We start from the raw sequence: 14,467 nt of genomic DNA on the forward strand, positions 1-14,467 counted from the left end.
AGCAGGAGGCTTGGTTGCCCTGGAGATGGAGGAAGCCAAGCTTCCCGCCTGCCCTGGCCAGCTATGGCCTCTGCTTAAGGCAACAAAGTTTCAATTATAGAAAATAAATAAATCCCAGATACCTGCTTCCAGCCAGACTCCACTGGGAGCTTGGGTGGCTGGGGGCTGTGGCCAGCCTGCAAACATCCATCAGCCCCTCACACAGACTGGCCAGGCATCCCAGGTGGTACCCCCACCGTGAAGGGGATGTGGTCAGCCTGCAAACAGCCATCAGCCCCTTATCCAGGCTGGCACACCCTCAAGGGGTGAGGGTCCCTGCTGGGGGACTTCCCAGCCTGAAACAGCCATCAGCCACTCACCCAGGTTGTCCAGGCATCCCAGCAGGACACCCCCTCCCTGAAGGGGGTGTGGCCAACCTGAAAATGGCTCTCAGCCCATCACCCAGGCTGGCCAGGCACTCCAGCAGGGACCCCCACCCTGAATGGTTGTGGCCAGTCTGAAAACAGCCCTAAACCCCTCACTCAGGGTGGCCAGGCACCCCAGCGGGACCCCCACCCTGATCTGGGACACCCTTCAGGGCAAACCAGCCAGCCCCCACCCATGTACCAGGCATATAATAAAAGGGTAATATGCAAATTGACCCTAACAGCAGAATGACTGGGAATGACTGGTCACTATGACACACACTGACCACCAGGGGGCAGACGCTCAATGCAGGAGCTGCCCCCTGGTGGTCAGTGCGCTCCCACAGGGGGAGTTCTGCTCAGCCACAAGCCAAGCTGATGGCTGCCAGCACAGCAGTGATGGCAGAAGCCTCTCCCGCCTCCTCAGCAGCGCTAAGGATGTCTAACTGCAGCTTAGGCCTGGTCCCCGCTGGCAAGTGGACATCCCCTAAGGGCTCCTGGGCTGCCAGAGGGATGTCTGACTGGCAGCCTAGGCCCAATCTCCCGGGGAGTGGACCTAAGCCAGCAGGTGGATATCCCCTGAGGGGTCCCAAACTGCGAGAGGGCACAGGCTGGGCTGAGGGATTCCACCCGCCGCCCCGCCCCCTGAGTGCACAAATTTTTGTGCACCGGGCCTCTAGTTTGTTTTATAATCCTTGATAAATACACCTACTAACTGATTCATATTTGTCACTCAACAGCCTCCCATAATGTATCTTATGCCTAAATTATTTAATTGAAATAAATGACACCATAAGCAGAGCTCTGTTGTTTGTATTTTTATTATATGTATGTACATGGAAAAAAGGAAAAGGAACAAAAATGTATACCATGAGATACTAGTAGATGTAAGTATCTCTCCCACTACTGTTTCAGCCATTCAGTCAACTTTCTTAGGGGCAACATATATTTCTAATTTTTAGTATAGCCTGCTGAAGATATTCAATGCATAGGAAAGCATGTGAAAATACAATTATAGAAACACACACATGAATGATGACATTCCTATTCTAAGTCTTTTTTCATCCACCTATAAATAGGAATGGATAGATGATGATAGATAGATGAAAGATAGAAAGATGATAGATAGATAGATAGATAGATAGATAGATAGATAGATAGATAGATAGATACTAGTACATGGATAATACATAGGAAATTATTTCATATTAATATAGACAAATATGCCTCTTTCTTTTTATTGCCAACACAGTATTCTACTTAATGGGCATAGTATTACCATTAATTTCTTGATTGCTCCCTGTTGATAGATAGGTTGTCCCCATACTCTACTACTACAGACCAATGTTGTAATGGGTATCTTTGTATGGTGTCATTTGGGATATACATTTAAGAGCCAAGCCAGTTGTTTTTCATGCATTAACTTTTATGTCCTTTAACCATATTTCCATTGGGCTATGGGTTAGGGCTGCCGTGAGTAACTGTGTGAGATGCACTTCTATATGACTGGCTCCCCTGGAATGACAGTGAATAATCTTTGCAGCCTGTATGGAACATCATTGTTGGTCATTCTCTGTTCACTTGCATGTATTCTTTAAAAATTATGAAAATTCACATTTTATACCTGACATATATGGGAAATATCTCAGGTGATCAATTGTCTTTTGACTTTATTGATTTTGTGTTGTTGAGTTTGCTTCTTAAATTTTTTAGGAAACCTAGTGTATCACTCTTTGATTTTAGTAGCTCCAGGATTTTGTGTCATATTTTAGAAAGCTATTCTACTCCAACAATGTAAATATAACTGTTATATTGGCTTCTATAAATCTTATGTTTATATTTTAGTGCTTGATGTAACTTGAATTTCTTTAGATGTAAGAAGAAAACAATGTTTTTCTACAAGGCTACCCAATTGTCCCAAAACCATTTACTAAATAAACATGTTTTCTCTACTGTTAGATGCACTTCATCTCTAAAATACAACAAAGTTGCATACATTGTATCTATTTCTGGAATTACTTTTCTATTCAATTGATCTGTCTGTTCACACATGAGTACCATCCTGTCTTAATTATAGTAGTTGAAAAATTGTTTTCCTGTGACTCTTCTTTTTCTGCTTTTCTTGGATATTTTTTTCTTAATTTTTCTATAAGTTTTAGAACCACCTTGGTTAGGTCTTGAAATAAGGCCTGTTGGTATTTTAGGGGAATTATAATGTTTTATTTATATATTAATTTTAAAAAATTACATCTTTGTGTGACTGAGTTTTCCTATGCAAAAAAGGTAAGCTTTCTCATAAATTTGAATTATATTTTGCAACTGTCAGTAATGTTTACATATTTTTTTCTTCTTGAACATTTCATGTTAAATTTATTCCTATAATTTTGTTATTTTTGCTAGTATAAATAAGATCATTTTAACCATCATTATTTTTCTTACTGTCTCTGTTTTCCTATAGGAAGACAACAGATTTTAGTATATTAATTTTATATTATGAAGCCTTATTGATTTTTATTTATAGTGTTTTTTGGTTAATTATATTAAATTTTAAAGTAAACAATTACAACTTCTGCAGATAATTACATTCTTATGATTTTTATTTGTATATATTCTGCTTCTTTTTCTTGTCTATTTGCATTTTTATTGCCTGGGGGAAGGAAAGCATTTAATAATCTGGGAGTTAATGAACATCCTTGCTTTATTCCTAATATTAGTAGAAAATTTTCTAGTATTTCACCAATAATCATGATGTTGCTTTCTTGTGTGAGATAAATATATTTCTATTTTTAAAAAATATTTTTTGTCAATAAATTTTCTCAACTGTCTTTCCATCATCTAAGATGACATGAGTGTTCTCTTACAATGTATTAACATGGTGATTAATACTTAGATTATCAAATACTGAACCATCTTACTATATGTAAAGTTCCATTTGGTCAAGGAGTATTGCTATTTTAATATCTTCAGAATATCTCCCTAGTTAATATTTCCTAGTAGAATGCCACTTGGTTTTTAATACTCAAACTTTATAAAACCTATATATTTCTCAGTGTAATGTTTTTCAGCTGTTGTTTTTATAGGAAACTAGACAGCTCCAAAATTCAATGCATCATATCTAACAAAACAATGTGCAGAAAATCCTCAAGTTACATTTCACATAAAATTGGCACAACATTGAATGTCAATAAGGAAGATATGTATGACAGCAATATAGGAAACATTTCTTTTAAAAATAGCCTTTTTCTCTTCTTCCTTTTTTTTTTCTTTGTCTTTCACTTCTCTTATGTACCTAGACAACTCACTCCAAAAGGCATTAGGTGAAACCAAGCCAGATAGGCAATTGCACAGTGGTGAGAAGGAGAAAAAGCGGTGGCCGAGACAGAGGAGAGTGAAGATGCCATCCTCTTTGGAGGGAAAAGGGGAGACCAGCCTGGGATTTTAGAGCCTGAGTGTTAAGCACGGTGTACATTAAGGATTTGCCAAGTGGATTAGTATGGGGAGTTCAAACACAGGCAGAATAAGGACTTCTTCATATCAAAATGGCCCCATGTAGAGTAGGGAGGGATAAAAAAGACAGACACATTATGTAGGAAATGCATCAACAGAATTAAGGTATCAGTTGTATAATCATAAAAATGATAACATAAATAAATATATTAAGAATAAAGAGAGTCTGGTTTCTGACTCTCAGAGAAGAGAGTTACAAATATTCACATGGAGAAAAATAAAGTTAATCCTATGGTACTTTATTGGATTTGGAGAAACTAGTGAAAGTCTAGAGTATTTAATATAGACAGATGATAGATGACAGATAGGTAGATAGATAGATAGATAGATAGATAGATAGATAGATAGATAGATAGATGCTTATGGAAACAAATATAGATGTAAATATGCATATAGATATAAATATATATATAAAACATAGCCCTGTACACTGAGACAGTCTAGGGAAGGTTCCACCTCAAAAGTCATGAGCACACCTATCCTTCTGATCTTGGTTATTACCAGTAAATACCATTCTCCACTAAGACAAAGCAAGGATCTCTTGAGAAATGGCTGATTCTAAGGTTAGAGTACAAACTAGCCAGGAATATCTTGTGATAAGAAGTAAGAAAGTGCTTAAATTATGATAGGATCATGTCAAAGAAAGCTAGATGAGCTCTCAATAAAGTAAATAGATAATTCTCGCATAAAAATAAACAATGAAAAAAAACAAAAAAATAAAAATAAACAATGATATTAACAAATTATAGTCCATTACACAAAATAGAAATCCATTAATTTATTCTGATATAAATAATAAATATTGAAAGTTTGAAGAGGGTCAGGATATTTATATATAGTTCCAAAGTAGAACCCTTACCCAAATATTTATTCATTTGGAAAAAAAGGAAAAGAATAAAATTACAATGAAAAAGTCTTGCATAAATCAACCTTATCAAGTAATCAAAGAAAACACCACCAGTTATGTGATAAGTTGAAATCACGGATCACCTAATAGGAAACAAAAAGAATACAATGTAACTTTTGTAAATTTTGCCCAAATCATGAATTAACATCAGAAGAACACAAATTATCGGTCATTCACAAAATAATTTAAACTTCAAAAGTTTCAATGTTACAAAAGTCAATGAAAGACTGAGGAGAAACCTTTCAAGGCTTAAGTGGACTAGAGAAATATAACAACTAAATGTAAGATGGTTTTTGACCCAGAAAGTTTATTATAAAGGACATTCATTGGAATAATCATTGAAATCTGAGTTGGGCCCCAGGATTCATATATCGATGTTCTTGCCTATAAAAATAAACATTAAAGTATTTAAGGATAACAGGGCATCATATCAGCAAATAGTTCAGGTAAAAATAATAATTTCTTTTACTATACTTGAAATTTTATTGAAAATGTTGTTTTGAAATTTAAAAATAACTAATAAAATGTAAAGACCTAAACACCTGACTTCTGGAAATATGTAATATATATGCTTTTCCTATTCCACTTGCTAAATATAGTTATAAATCCTTATATGCACGAATTCATGCACCAGTGGGGTCCCACGGCCTGATCTGTGGGATCAAGCTGAAACTGGCTCTCTGACATCCCCCAAGGGGTCCCGCATGGCAAGAGGGTGCAGGCCAGGCCAAGAGACTCCACCAGTGCACGATCAGAGCCAGGGAGGGATGCGGGAGGTTGACCAGCTGGGGAACTGCAGAAGGGCCCCAGGGCATGTCTGGCCCATCTCACTCAGTCCCGATCAGCCGGACCCCAGCAGCAAGCTAACTTACCCGTTAGAGTGTCTGCCTTGTAGTGGTCAGTACACATCATAGTGACTGGTCAACTGGTTGACTGTCTGCCCTCTGGTGGTCAGTGCATGTCATATTGAGCAGTTGAGCGGCTTTAGCATATCACTAGCATATTATGCTTTGATGGGTTGAACGGACGAACAGAGGACCGGACATTTAGCATATTAGGCATTTATTATAGAGGATATGCATAACACATGGTTACAGACAATTAAGTGGTCAAGGCCTGAGAGGGGTGGGTATGGAATTAAGGGGGTCAATAGGGAAAAAAACACAAGCAAACAAAGGGGACACCTGTAATACTTTCAATAATAAAGATAAATAAATAAAAATTAATAAAAATTAAAAAAAGAAAGTTTCTGAAAGATGAAGAAACAGGGTCTATGGTAAGCACTAAACATATATTTATCTATAGAATTAAAACTACATGATAGTTAAAATGAAAGATTATAGTATATAATGGTTTTGTGCTCTGGTGATGTAGATAAAATACAGCAATCAAAATGGAGAGATAAAGGATAGAAAATATGAATTTAGAATAGACTTGTTGATTGCCTCATAGCTTCTAACTAGGATAAATGAATACTACTTCAGATCAGATGCTTGTAGAGAAAGATTGGCTAGGAAGAAGCAGTTATTTCAGTATAGCTAATGGTAGGGAATCAACAGAAAATAACCAAGCTTTTTAAAAGGAACTTAGAATATCATATACAGGTGTTAGCTTAAAAGTAAACATTAATACAAAAATGCAGTCTTCCTAAACACCAAGAAGTATCCTCAAGAAAGATTTAAAAACAAATAATGGTAAAATAGATCACAACTTTTTTTTTACTGATTATAAAAGAGAAGAAATAAAATACAGGGAAAGAAGCTTGAATTCTTTGAATACACTTTTTAAATTTTGAGTTTGGAACTATGTCAATATTTTCCCCAAAATATTAAAAATAATAAAATTATGACTCAATACCTTCAATTAAAAATAAAATAAATGAACCTATGTATTCAGTAGGATGAACTATTTCAAGAGATTTTAAAACACATGTATGCAACTTTTCATACAAGTATAATATACTAGAGGCCCGGTGCACATTTGTGCACTGGAGGGGGAGGGGTCCCCCTTGCAGTCTAGGACCCCTAGGGGGATGTCTGGCCTGTGCCCTCTTGCAGTCTAAGACCCCTAGGGGGATGTCTGCCTGCTGGCTTAGGCCCACTCCCCACCTGCTCGATCCTTACCACTTGGCTTGCCACTCCTTAGCGCTGCCGCAGAGGTGAGAGAGGCTCCTGCCACCACCACTGCACTCGCCAGCCATGAGTCCGGCTTCTAGCTGAGTGGCACTCCCACTGTGGGAGTGTACTGACCACCTGGGGGCAGTTCCTGTGTTGAGCGTCTGTCCCCTGGTGGTCAGTGCGTGTCATAGCAACTATATATTAGATTTTTAAACCAAAAACTACAAATAGAGTCTTTTAAACTATTTTCACTAACCAATATTATTTGTAATTGTATAGTAGCAGATTACTGCACCTGTGTATTAGGAGATAAAATGAATGAGTAATGGTGGAACATTCCATCTTTTCTAGCATCAATATTAAAAACTGGAATTTTTTCCATGGGCTAAAGGCAATATAGTCAAAAGAAATAAGTAAAAACCCAGTTATTCTCACTTTGAAACTCATGGAAGTATCAAAATAAACTCAGGATAGATTTTATCTTTAAAGTATATTTTCTAGCTCTGTTAACCTAAAAGACTTAGAAACAATGTCCAAACCAGAGCAATCTGCACTCATATTGTCCACAATGTAGTCTCTATAGACAATTTCTTACTTAAAGGAACCAGGACTTCTTAGAAAATTGGCTGATTTATTTCTGTATGAGTCTGGAACATTTTGACATACCAGGGAAAACTATCAAAGACTGTGAATTTGGGGTCAGAATAACCCTGGAACCAATTTGTAAAGGCTCCCACTATAAAAAATGGGGAATTTGAACATCAATTAGAATAAAAACTGCAATGAATTGAAACACCATATTTAAAACTATTAGCTCAAATGATAATAGTAGAAAAAATATTTTAAAACCTAATCGATCACTTTGTTAGTTATTCATTATTTGATATTGAACTGAGAATGAAAGGGAAAAATCAGGTATTCAAGCTAACTTCCCATCCAATTACACCACAGAGTAACCAAATCAAGGTAAAAGTAAGAGTTTTTTTATAGAAATAGTCTGGCTAATAAATGAAGAAGTAATGATAGAAGTAAAACAGCACCATGCTTAAATGCATCAATAATTGATCCAGACAATGAATAACAGGAACTTCTAACAACCAGGTATTAATTGCCTCCTAATGGAAAAAGACAACATCATTAAAAAAATAGTCATGCTGATAACATTGGCACTCAATCCCAAGCCTCTAGGTCAAACCACCAAATTACAGGAAATACGAAATGTTAAATTCCACCAAGGGGATGCAATCAGCAAAACACAGAGTGTGGGAAACACTCCAGAACAAATGACCCAGTTTCTTCAACACAAAAATTGCAGAATTAAAAAAACAAACAAATGTATTACATATATAAAAAAGAGTAGAGTAAAAGAAGAAGAGGAAAGAGAAGAAAGCCTAGAGAGAAGGAAGCTCCTAAGAGATTAATAGATTTAAAAGACATCGCTCAGTCATAATGTTTGAATCTTATTTATAATCTGGATATATATATATATATATATATATATATATATATATATCTCCTGGTGCATGAAAATTCATGCACTGGAGGGGGGGTCCCTCAGCCCATCCTGCCCCCTCTCACAGTCCGGGAGTCCTCAGGTCCGGAGGTGACCCAGTGATCAGGGGAAGGCAACACCCCATCACACCTCTGTTGCTGCCACTGCCAGCAGCGCAAGCCTCGGGCGGCCCTGGTTACCTGAGCCTCGGGTGGCCCTGGGCAGCTGGGGGCTGAGGGGACTGGGGGACTTTGGAGGCAGGTGAACGGAGCAGCTGGGCCCAGGCCTTGCCATGCTTGCTGCCCCAGTGGGGCTGAGGGGACTGGGTGTCACCATCTTGTGGCTGTGGGCGCCACCATCTTTGAGGGTGGGGCAGTCAGTTAGCATATTCCCTCCTTATTGGCTGTGGGCGCCACCATCTTTGTGATGGTGTGAGGATCAATTAGCATATTTCCTCTTTATTAGATAGGATATATATACATATATTATTAAAACAAATGGAAACTTTTTTAGAAAATTGAAAATTTGAACACTGATGAATATTTGATGAATCTTTATTAAGAAATAACTGAGAATTGTTTTTTTTTTTTACTTGAGATAATTTTGTGGTTACTTTTTTAAAGTCCTTATGTTTTAGAGATATACACTAATATATTTACCAGTTAAGTTGTCTGAGATTAGCTTCAAAATAGCATTGTGGGAGTAAGTGAGTAAGATTGAAACTACATTGGCTATAATTGAAAACTGTTAAATCTGAATGACAGTGTATGGAGGTTCAGTATACAACTCTACCTACTTTTGTGTATGCTTGAAATTCTCCATGAGAAAAGTTTCAAAAAACAACAAGGAAGGGGAAAAGTATGAAAAAAATAATCACTACGTATGATCATTACTTGAAAATAAACTTGATTCAATTGGATATAATAAAGAAGTAAAAAAAAATATTTGATTCCACACAGTTATAAATAAAGTACTATATATCCTCTGACCTTCATTATTAGAAACTAGAGGCCTGATGCATGAAATTCATGCAAGAGTAGGCCTTCCTTCCCATGGCTGCCAGCACCGGCTTCCTTCTGGCACCCGGGACCTAGGCTTCCCTCCAGCCGCCAGCAGGCACCTGGGACCCGGGCTTCCCTCACAGCCCCAGCTTCATCAGGAAGGATGTCAGGACATCCAGAAGGACATCTGGTCTAATTAGCATATTATGCTTTTATTATTATAGATAATCGTTATATATAGGCTTTATAACATAGGAGAGTATCACATCTTTCTGGCCATAGTGATTGGTTCAGGGATGAGCACAGCCACTCTGAGAAACCATCAGAGAATTCTGGCAACTAAAAACTGATCCCTTTATCTGCTGTATAGAGACTATACATGGAGATTTATGCATATAACCCTAGATCTGCTGAAGACCTCCATGGAGAGACAATCTGAATCGGAGTTAGGACAACCCAGAAGAAAGCAGATAATTACATAGTAAAAATCAGGTCCTGAAGATTACATGCACTGCCCTCTGGAAGCACCCAGCAATAGTTAAACAGGGTCCTCTGTACTTCAAAAATAATTTTTAAAAGAATCTTTATTATCCAATGTCAACAGAGTTGGGTAAAGTCTCTTAGCATTGTTGTAAAAATACAAACTGGAAGATGCTACAGTTACAGACTCACAACTCCTTGAACAGTTATGTACAGAATGTAGATAAATGATAGTTATGGACCTGAGGGATAGATTTATTCTCCAACACTCTTGCTCTGTCCTTAATCAGCATTTTATCATAATCTTAAATTAAGAATCAAATGACAGATTTATCAGTTTTTACATGCACAAATCTAGGCATCATCAATAAATTACATAAGTTTAAATGAAGATTTAGAGATATCATAATACCTACAAAAATAAGTTGCAATTAAAGAGATTTTGTTTTATAGGGATAAATGAGTAGCTCTGCATAAATACTAAAAAAGTTAATTTCATAAGTGCAGAGAAAGAAAAACATTCTAACAGCCAATTGTGGGTGAATGCCTGGGATTTCAATTGGATGCAAGTTCATCTGATTTGTCTGTAACTGTGTCAAAACAAAACAAATACATATATCTGTAATTTTCACAGGAGCACAATTTTCAGATCAGCTGAAATAATAGACCAACTGTATTTTGCCTTTTGTTTTTACATGAGTAAACATAGATCTTGTATTCACTTCTGAATTAATATATTTAAGGAAGAAATGTTTTAAAGTAGAAGGTTTTATAAGAGGGAAAGGACAATTATCAAGAAAGCATGTAATGGTTAATGATCCAAGACTGTAGCCTAAGGAAAACCAGACTGCATAGCAACTCGCTTATTTAATGAAAGAGGTGAAGATGTGTGGGAAAGGTATTACATTTATTCTATGTAGATCCAGAACTGGGACTCAGGGGTGGAAATTACAGAGCTATAGGTCTAGGCTTGTTAGAGCAATGACTTTCTAACAATCGAGCTGTCTGAAAACAGAAGCTTCTTTATGGAAGCAGTAAACTCACTAATCACTGCAAATGTTCCCGATAATCAACCTTGTAGGTGATTAGGTACCTCCCCATTAAGGGAAGCTGGGAAGTTCAACTAAATGACCTTTATAGATCCTTTACAATTTTATATAATATTATTAAATTAATTATACCAATTGTCAACTAAATCATATTTATTATTAGTCATTTTATAAACCTCTGTAATAACTAGATGATGTTATTCCATATTGGTTATTATCCATTTCTTAAAAATTGTTGAGCCACCTGAAGAACAACAATAAAAACTAGCAGCTTCTTGTATGCATTTGCTTCTGTTTGACTTCTATTTTTCCCTATTGTATCTTTCCATCTAACCAACTCAGCTAACCCACCAAGCATGCCACTACCATGCACTCAATAACATTTAATGTGCTGGCCAAAGTCTCCATTAAACCTAGATTTTTGTGAATCAGCAGCTCCCTAATTGATTAAAGTTGCTTCTTCCTTTCTCTACTGATTGCCAAGCAAAACTTTGTAACAGATATATGAATGTATTCTGCTGAGCATAATCTATAACCCCATAACCTTTTCACAGAATAAAACAATATAAACCTTACCTATATTCATGGTACCTGATATGCTGGGAACTAATTTATTGCATAAAGTCTAATAAAAAAGACACATTTTTCCTTGATCCATTTAATCTAAATATTTTTAATAAATCACACCAGAGCATATTTTGCTAAATTCAGGCTTGAAGATATGGCCCCAAATATCTAGTTTCCATCATTCTAAATGGATGATTCATAAATCCATAAATTAACTTATTCATCAAATATTTATTGATTGTCTATACGTCACACCCTGTGCAACCCTTTGGAATAAAAAAAAACAGTCATGATTCCTATTCTCAAGGACCATTCAATCTAGTAGAGTAGACAGACATCAATCATATTATACCAAAAACAAACATAAAATTTGAGTTGTAATAACTGCTAGAAATGAAAACTGTAGGGTACAGTGAAAGCATATTAACAATGGGATTAGGCCTGTTCAAGGTCAGGGATAGCTCACCTGAAGAAGTGACAATAGAGTCCTCTTAAGAATGTCTAAACGTTCTCCCAGACAAAAAAGACAGGGAAACTCTTTATGCTTACAATATTATAAAAGCTCACAAATCATCTAAGAGATGCAGATCAAAATGACAATGAGGTACCATCTCACCCCTGTCAGAATGGCTATCATCAACAAATCCACAAACGACAGGTGCTGGCGAGGATGCGAAGAAAAAGGAACCCTCATGCACTGCTGGTGGGAATGCAGACTGGTGCATCCACTGTGGGAAACAGTATGGAGTTTCCTCAAAAAATTAAAAATGGAACTCCCATTTTACCCAGTGATCCCACTTCTAGGAATATATCCCAAGAAAACAGAAACACCAATCAGAAAGCATATATGCACTCCTATGTTCATAGCAGCACAATTTACAAAAGCTAAGATTTGGAAACAGCCTAAGTGCCCATCATCAGATGAGTGGATTAAAAAAGAGTGGTACATCTACATAATGGAATACTATGCTGCTGTAAAAAAGAAGGAACTCTTACCATTTGCAATAGCATGAATGGACCTGGAGAGCATTATGCTAAGCAAAATAAGTTAGTCAGAGAAAGATCAATATCACATGATCTCACTCATTTGTGGAATATAATGAACAACATAAACTGATGAACAAAAGTAGGTCCAGAGACACAGAAGCATCAAACAGACGGTCCAACCTCAGAGGGAAGGCAGAGGAGGTGGGGTGGTAAGAGATCAACCAAAGGATTTGTATGCATGCATATAAGCATAACCCATAGACACATTAGGAGGCAAGTGCTGGCGGCGGGGGTGGGGGGGGGGGGGGTGGGGGGGGGAGGGATGTCCAGGGAGAGGTCAATGGGGGAAAAAGGAGGCATATGTTATACTTTAAAGGCATATGTAATTCTTTAAATAAAGAATTTAAATTTAAAAACAAATAAATAAAATAAAAATGTTATAAAAGCTTTCTAGTGGGATGAAATATCACAAGTGTGAAAGACTAGAAGAGATCTGTGTGGCTAGAACCAAGAGGGGCTCGATAAAAAAGAGCCTGGATTGAGATAAACCTGGAAAAATAGGTAGGGCCAGACCACATAGTCCTTTCACAAGAGTGGATAGAAAATATGATTGGGATTGGATTACTATATCATATTGTCATGGATCATATGGCAAGATGGGAGAGTTCTAATGATGCAGAGTAGAAGCCAGTAAACTATGAAGCTATTTTGCTTGTCCATTTGAGATAATGGTAGTTTGAATTGATTGGGCCATGGAAGTAATGAAATTGGTTGTATTCAGGAGATATTTAGAAGGTAAGAGCAATAAGACTTGAACAGATCTAAATCTATCTTTGCCTATAAATTATATATTTAAATAAAGTGAGCTGTCTAGTGCCTCTATCCAGAGAGCTCCCTGAGTCTGTGAGCTGTATCAGTTGGGGTTCTCCAAAGAAACAGAGCCAATAGAATACATATATGTAAAGAGATTTCTTTTTTTAAATTGGCTCACGCAATTGTGGAGGTTGGCAAGTCTAAAATTTGTATGGCAGGCCAGCAGGCTAGAAAGTCAGGAAGGATTTCTATGTGAGTCTCATAACAGAATTCCTTACTCTCGGGAAAACCTCAGATTTTGCTTTCAAGGCCTTCAAGTTCTTGGATAAGGCCCATCCACAATATTGAAGTGTACTGATAGTAAATGTTAATCACATCCACATTCACAGCAGCATCTAGACTAGTGTTTGACCGAACACCTGTGCAGCACAGCCTGGCCAAGTTGACACATAAAATTAACCATCACATAAGCCACATATGAATTTACCTCTTTTGGTACCTCAGAGGATCCCTGTACGTTTGGCATTTAGAGAACAAATCCATATGAAATTTTCATGAATGCACTAGCTTTATTAAACAAACTTTAATAAAACATTGGTTTATTTTAGCCCTAGGTTTTCCAGGTTTAAAAAAATATGTTCTGTTTACAACTTTTCCCATGTTATAGGCCCTCTGTCATATTTATCTCCTTCCTCAAGCAATTGTAAGCTTCATGGATTTTCTAGAATACCACAGATACTAAGAATAAGGAAAAATGTATTATGTTAGTGTGGATACATGCCTTGATCTGAGGTTAGTCTAACATGAACAAGACACCAACCTACATGACATTACCAATATGCCTGAGCACTCAGCACATCTCTAGTATTAGAGATTCCTGAATGTATTAGCAAAGCTAAAAAGTTTTGAAAACTCCTAAGAAATGTATAAAAAGTTTTTATGAGGTCCAATAATGTCAGATACCTTCAGGCACTTCTAGAACCAAAGAAATGACCAATTTTTCTTATATTTTGGTATGTTGACTTCCTCATTTCTTCTCCTATGTAAATCAACCAGGTCTGAGCAATACCATTCTAATAAGTTGTTAGAATAGCTGCTGTGTGTGCGTGTGTGTATGCGCGCGCACTCATGGATTCATTTGGT

The sequence above is a fragment of the Myotis myotis genome, unplaced genomic scaffold (assembly GCF_014108235.1).
Source record: "Myotis myotis isolate mMyoMyo1 unplaced genomic scaffold, mMyoMyo1.p scaffold_m19_p_2, whole genome shotgun sequence".
NCBI classification, from domain to species: Eukaryota; Metazoa; Chordata; class Mammalia; order Chiroptera; family Vespertilionidae; genus Myotis; species Myotis myotis.